Here is a 6718-nt window from a genome sequence, read left to right on the forward strand (position 1 = left end):
GGTTGCTTTTGTGCGGCCGCGCTGGTAGGTGAGTACGGGTACCACTGGGTGTTTATAAATAGAGACCAAGGGTCTCATTTTACCCTTTTCGCAATTTGAAAACCCAAAACCCTAATTCTACTGTTCATCCTCTTCCAACACTGAAATTATTGCTTGCTTGGATAGATTGTATTCATTCTTCCTAATCCTGGTAACATTTCATGCATTCATGATTAATTACTTTCTTATTTTCATTTTATTTGCTTGCCAGTAGTCTGTAACTTCTTTTTCTTCACAATTGTTTTTTTCGAATTGTTAGTCTAGGTTAGATTTCATGTTAGTTTAAAGTAACTAAGGATTGGGTAACTGAGTAGGGACAAGTAGGTGTAAAATTTTGAACAAAAATAGAAGAAAATATGAAACCCTAACTTAGTCACTGAAATTGACCCAGTGCGGCCCGTGGTTGCCTTAGAGCGGTCCGCGGTGCCCTAATGCGGTCCGCGTTACACTTACACGCGGTCCGCGATGCTTAATTCACTGAGGAAATACTTGTGCCCAGTGCGGCTGCAGTAACTTTTGTGCGGTCCGCGCTGGCCCAACGAGGCCGCGTACCCATTTTACGCGGACCGCTGTGCTTAGATTCAGAGAGGGACTTTAGTTGATACTTGATCAACGCAGACCGCGGTCGCCTTTGCGCGGTCCGCAGTACCCCAATGCGGCCGCGCTCCCTTGCACGCGGGCTGCGGTGCCTGGATCTGCAGTAGTGTCTGCAACAATCTTTTTGATGTCTGCAACTTTAATTCATTCACCTGCTTCACTGCCTATGCTTAAACGAACAATGTTAGATGCATTTGCTTGTAGAACAATGAGGAAGAGGTGCCAAACAACCCGTCCGAGGTGACCCCTCCCTAGGAGGAAAAGCAAAACAAGTTAAACTCACTCCTCGACCTAAACTGAAAACAAGGAAACAAGTTGTTATAGATGACCAATCGGGGAGTGAGTACATACCCTCTCAATACCTCTCTTCTGACTCAGGGCCAGCTCCTGCAGTCCCACCTTCACATATTGCCCAAGCCCTACAACGTGTACCTTCTGAGTCGTCTGATGGCTTAGCAGCAGGCAACGGTGAATACTCCACCTCCCCCACAGCTTAAGTATCTGGGGAGAGTGCAGAAGGTGTGACTAATAGTGATAATGATGTACCTGACAGTGGTGTGCCCCAGGTTGGGGGTGTTGAACGAACTAGAAAACCTGAAGTTTGGGAAGATCGATTTGTCAGCCAGGTGGCGTTCCACAAGTTTAGGGAATGGTGGCCGTCACGGAAGTTGATTCTTGAGAGAAGCTTCATTGACAAAGACCTTCTACCCCTACACACCAATGTGCATAGACAATTCCAGGCTCGAGTGGGTTGGGAGTTATTTAAAGACAATTGTTTGAAGGCGAATGAACATATGGTCAAGGAATTTTACAGCAATGTGGCCCATATCTTGAAGGGCACTAAGGTGACCAAGGTGAGAAACAAAAATGTGGTATTCACCGAGAGGGAACTGAATGAATACTTGGGGTACATTGATGAAGATGAATCCCTTTACAATGAAAAGTTAGCAATGGGCGAGGAGGTTCGTTTGCGGTTAGTGTAAGCACGTGATTTTTGCCCAATATGAGAATTACTCCCCAAAAATTCAAAAATAAAATAATTTTCCTTGGTGTGCAATTTTGTGATATTTTGTGATATTTTGAATAATTATTTGTATTTGTCTGTGCATGTTTATTTGCTAAATTAATAAACAATACAAAAATATATCGCATTTTGTATGTAGGATTTAATTCTATAATTTGTTAGTAATTAAGTTTGTTTACAAAAAAATAAAAATTTACAAAAATAGGCATCGTTTGCATTTTTAGCATTTAATGTCCAAATATATAATTTTATGCTTAATTATTACTTAATTGTGCGTTAATTGTTATTGGAAGTTAATTTGCACTTTTATAACTTAATTTAGTTCTTAATAATAATTTAAGTATTTTTATAATTTAGTTTTAGAGAAATAAAAAGAAGAAAAGAGAGCGAAAATATAAAGAAAGTCGGAATTGGGCCTCTTCTTCGATTTCAAGCCACAGGCCCAAAAAATGGCCCAATCTTCCCAAACGACCCAGTCCATTTCAAACCGGGTCAACCCGGTCCATAACCCAACACCCCCTATCTTGCATTTCAAAAAAAAAAACAAAGCAAAACAAAACAAAACAAAAAAAAGAAAAGGAAGAAAACCCTAAAAAATCCCTCTCTCTCATCCCCCCCCCCTTCTCTTTCTCTCTTTTCTTCTTCTTCTTCAAGCATCCAAACACCCCATCCATGGCTGCCCTTCCCCCACCTCTTCTCCTTCACATACACACACACAACCACGGCAACACAACACACACACACCCGCCGCCCGTGTTTCTTCTTCTTCTTCAAGATCGCGAGTGTTTCTTCTTCTTCAAGTTCACGTTGATCGTTGCTTCTTCTTCTTCCTCACTTCATGATGCTGCGTGACTGCTTCGTCCAGCATCTACTGCTGCTCACGTTTTGCGTTGCTGCTGCCCCGTCCGGCATCGCTTCCACGGTTGTCTGCTACCTCTCCTTCAAGCTCTTCGTTTGTCCGTTCGTGATCGTCTTCGGCATCAAATGATTTTGGTGCGATATTTGTTTCCGGGCAGATTTGTTTCCGTTCAAGTTCGTCATTGTTTCGATCCGGTTAGTGGGTTTTTGAGTTTCATTTTTTGCCCGTAATTTGTTTGATATTTTTCGGATCCAAAATCGATAAATGATTCAATTCTTGTTTTGTTTGTTCATCATTGAAATAATTTTTTTTAGTTTGTTTATATGTTTGGTTGGTTTAATTTTCAGATTCAAATGAAAATTTAATTAATTGATTTTCAGTTTATTTCATGTTAATTTAATTTTTGCAAAAAAAAGGAATTGTTAGTTTAGGTTTAATATTGTTAGATTTAGTTTAAATCGCTTGAATCCGTTGTTTGTTTAATATAGATTTCATTCATGATCATGTATCTTTGTTATATTTTTTTTGTTGGATTTAATTAAGAAAGATTAATTGATTATTTGAAGATTAGTGATTTGAATATGTTTATTTGTTTTGTTTAAGTTCAATTCGAAATTTGAATAAAGTTTGTTATTGTGGTTGAATCTTTTCATTCATGTTCATACTTTATTTGATTGATCTTGAATCCGAAATTTGTATAGTTTGATTTTCTTATTTCTTGTTTATCATTTGTGATTATTTCTTGAATTGGTCTCATAATCTTGTTTAAAGTTTAATATAAGAATTGTTTGTTGTAATGTTGTTAGAGTTGATTTTAAGTTCAATATTATTGAATTTAAGAATCTAAATATACTTGTTTGATTGTTGTTGTTTAAATCCGAAAAATAGGTTTGTTGTTTCTAAAAATATTGTTCAATCAAATTTTAGTTGTTCTTGGTTGTTCAATTTGTGTTCATGTGATTTGTTGTTGAAATGTTGTTAAAATCATGTTCATGTGATATTGTTGTTATGATGTTCATCCGTGTTCATATTGTTGTTTGAACATTGTTAGAAATTGATCATATTATCTATATTTTGGTTAAGTTTGATTAATTGATGTGTTATAGCTGATGGGTAGTTTGGTAAATTTGTAATACGTTCAGGGGTAGTTTGGTAATTTCAGTAAGGTCGGAAGGGCTAGTTTAGGAATTGTACATTTTGTAATTGTTTATTTGAAGCATGGGGGACAAAATGAAATGGGGTGGGTTGTGATATGATTATTTAATATAAAGGGGGGACAAAATTTAATTTAAAGGGGAATCTTGCATTATTTTAAATGAAGCATGGGGGACAAAATGAAATGGGGTGGTGTGATATGTTTATTTAATGTAATGGGGATGAGTGGAAAGATAATGGGTTGGGTAGAGAAAAATATGGATTTTAATTAATTGAAAGGTTTATGGGATGGGTTATATATGTGAGGTCTTGAAATCAAAAATATAGACAGAGAGAGATAGAGAAAAAAAATACACAGATACGAGAGAGAGAAACAAATCTGAAAATAAGAGAGAGAAAAGGGATGAACATTTAAGAAATAGAAAATTCCGAAAAATATTAAGCTTTCAAAATAAAATAAAAACTAAAAAAAATATTCTGCTTTCTTTTGTTGTTTGAAATCAGAATTAATTGTTGTTTCATCAAAGCTGGAAGATTTTGTTTTTTTTGGATTACTACTCCACTGGTTTGTTACTGTTGCTGGGCTATTGTTGCTGTGTTGTACTGATTTTACTGCTGCTGCTGATTCTCATATTCATTTTCTTTTGCTTCCAATATCAGGTACACAACTGAAAAGCTGGTTATTGTAATCCGAAATATGAAGCATGAAAATTTGAAGTTTTAATTTCGTTTTTTTTTCTTCGTTTCTTTTGTTGATTGTATTTAAGCTATTTCATGAATTACTAAATAATAGCTGGAATAAGAAAATAATATCATAAGTTAGTCTGTAATAAATCAGTTCGGCAAAACAGGTTAATTCACTAGCTATGAAGGCTTCAAGATTGTAGGTTGATCATGAACAAGTAGCTAAATTTAGTTAAAACATGAATTTAAATTAAACATCGTAAATTAGGCATTAAGGCATGACTTGAGCTTAAGCAAGATTAGAAGAACGTTTAAGTCTAATAAACTTTCTAATAAGCTTTAGTAATTATGGTTAAATCTAGTTTCAAATGATTGTGAATAATTAATCTCAATAATATTTTTTAAAAAAAATAATAACAATGCTGAGTTTTAATCTAGCTATATTTGTTTATTTTGAATATTAGTTGTTGAATTTTTATTTTATTTAAAATTTCGAAATTAAGAGTAAAATTCCTTTTTTTCCATCAATATTTGTATTAACCAAGCAATTAGCATGTCATGTTTTCTTAAAATTATAAAAGCTAGTAATTAATTAGGATTTTTCTTTCTTTATTTTAGAGACTAATTTTTATAGGAAAAATGTAGTCTCTTTAAGATTTGTCCATTTAAAATAAATGAGATGAGTCTCGCTTAATGAAATGTATAGATTTCGGGGCCCTCAATAAATGTACAGTTAATTGCTTAGAATTAGGGAGGAGCCGTTTTAGCAAATTTCACGGCCCTACCCAAAATAATGACACGCTAGTCGCTCTAGGCGCGTATTTAATAATGTTATTTCCTTAAATACGGGTGTGCATTTATGTAACCCAAATCTAAATCTCAACGGAGTCGAAATGTGTCGATAACCACGGGTGCAATTGATTGCGACGTGATTTGAAATACGTTTTCACAATGTTGCAATTTTTCGTAAAATAATAACAATAAATAAAAAGAATAATAAAAGCGGCTAAGGGATAAAATTTGCACATAAGTTTATAATACGTATTATATTAGATAATCAAGCCGAATATAAAAGTTAAGCGACTGTGCTAGAACCACGGAACTCGGGAATGCCTAACACCTTCTCCCGGGTTAACAGAATTCCTTATCCGGATTTCTGGTGCGCAAACTGTAATACAGAGTCATTCTTTTCCTCGATTCGGGATTAAAATAGGTGACTTGGGACACCCTAAATCTCCCAAGTGGCGACTCTGAAATAAAGAAATAAATCCCGTTTCGATTGTCCTTTAATTGGAAAAAACTCCTGTACCCCCGCGGGAGCGGAAAAAGGAGGTGTGACAGCTCTGGCGACTCTGCTGGGGACAACGATCCAGAACCACTAGTTCAGGGTTCAAGAATTCGAGCTTAGAATAATTGTTATATTTGGCTTTATTATCTGATATATATTGCATGTTCTGACATAACATACTAAATGTTGTCTTTTACCGCTTTGATATTATCTGAACTGTATATAAACTGTGCCGAAACCCTTCTTTTCTTACCTCCGGGGAGAAGCTCGCTGGTCGAGGCTCCCTATTCTGTTAGTGTCAATACCTGAAATAAGAAAGAGGACGGATAAGTTACGAAGCCGGATGGCCTTTTGGTTCCCGGTAAGTTGCCCCCTCCTCGACTCGAGTTGTCCGCTCGGGTACACAGTCTAGAACATATACCCAGGTTATAAACCTAGTATAACGAAACCTCATGCCGGATCCCTAGTAGGAACGATTATTTGCATCACGTTACATTTGACTTAGGGGACTCAACACAGGGGTTGGGTCCGTCTAGGACTAGCAACCTGAAATGAAAAGACCATTCTGATGCATCCTACTTGCTCTGTACATATATTTGTTTCGAACTTGCATGTTGACCGGTTTCTGAATCTCGGGAATGTTGGAAAATTGAAAAAAAAAAGAGGGAAAAAGAATATATCAGTTAGGGAGTTAATTGATTATTTTAAAAAAAAAATCAATGACCAATTACTGGCGAAGCTCTGCCGAAATTTTGAAGAAAAAAAAAGAGGAAAATATTTTATTTTGTTTTACTAAAAAATATAGAAAAAAAGAGTCTTTTATTATTATTATTTTTTTTTCCGGAAAAATAGATTGTTTTATTGTTTGTTGAAAATGAAAAAAAAATCGTTATTTTGTCTTTTTCAAAAATAGAAAAGGAAAATAGATTGTCTTGCCAGGAAAGAAATAAAAATGAAAAAGAGTCATGTTTTAAAATAGTTCGGTTAATTTGCCCGAACTACGCGGGTTTGATTCTCACCGGATGTGAGATACGTAGGGAACCCTCATCGGGTCCAACCCCCCTTTTTGCTA

Source organism: Nicotiana tabacum, chromosome 1, assembly GCF_000715075.1.
Source record: "Nicotiana tabacum cultivar K326 chromosome 1, ASM71507v2, whole genome shotgun sequence".
Lineage (NCBI taxonomy): Eukaryota > Viridiplantae > Streptophyta > Magnoliopsida > Solanales > Solanaceae > Nicotiana > Nicotiana tabacum.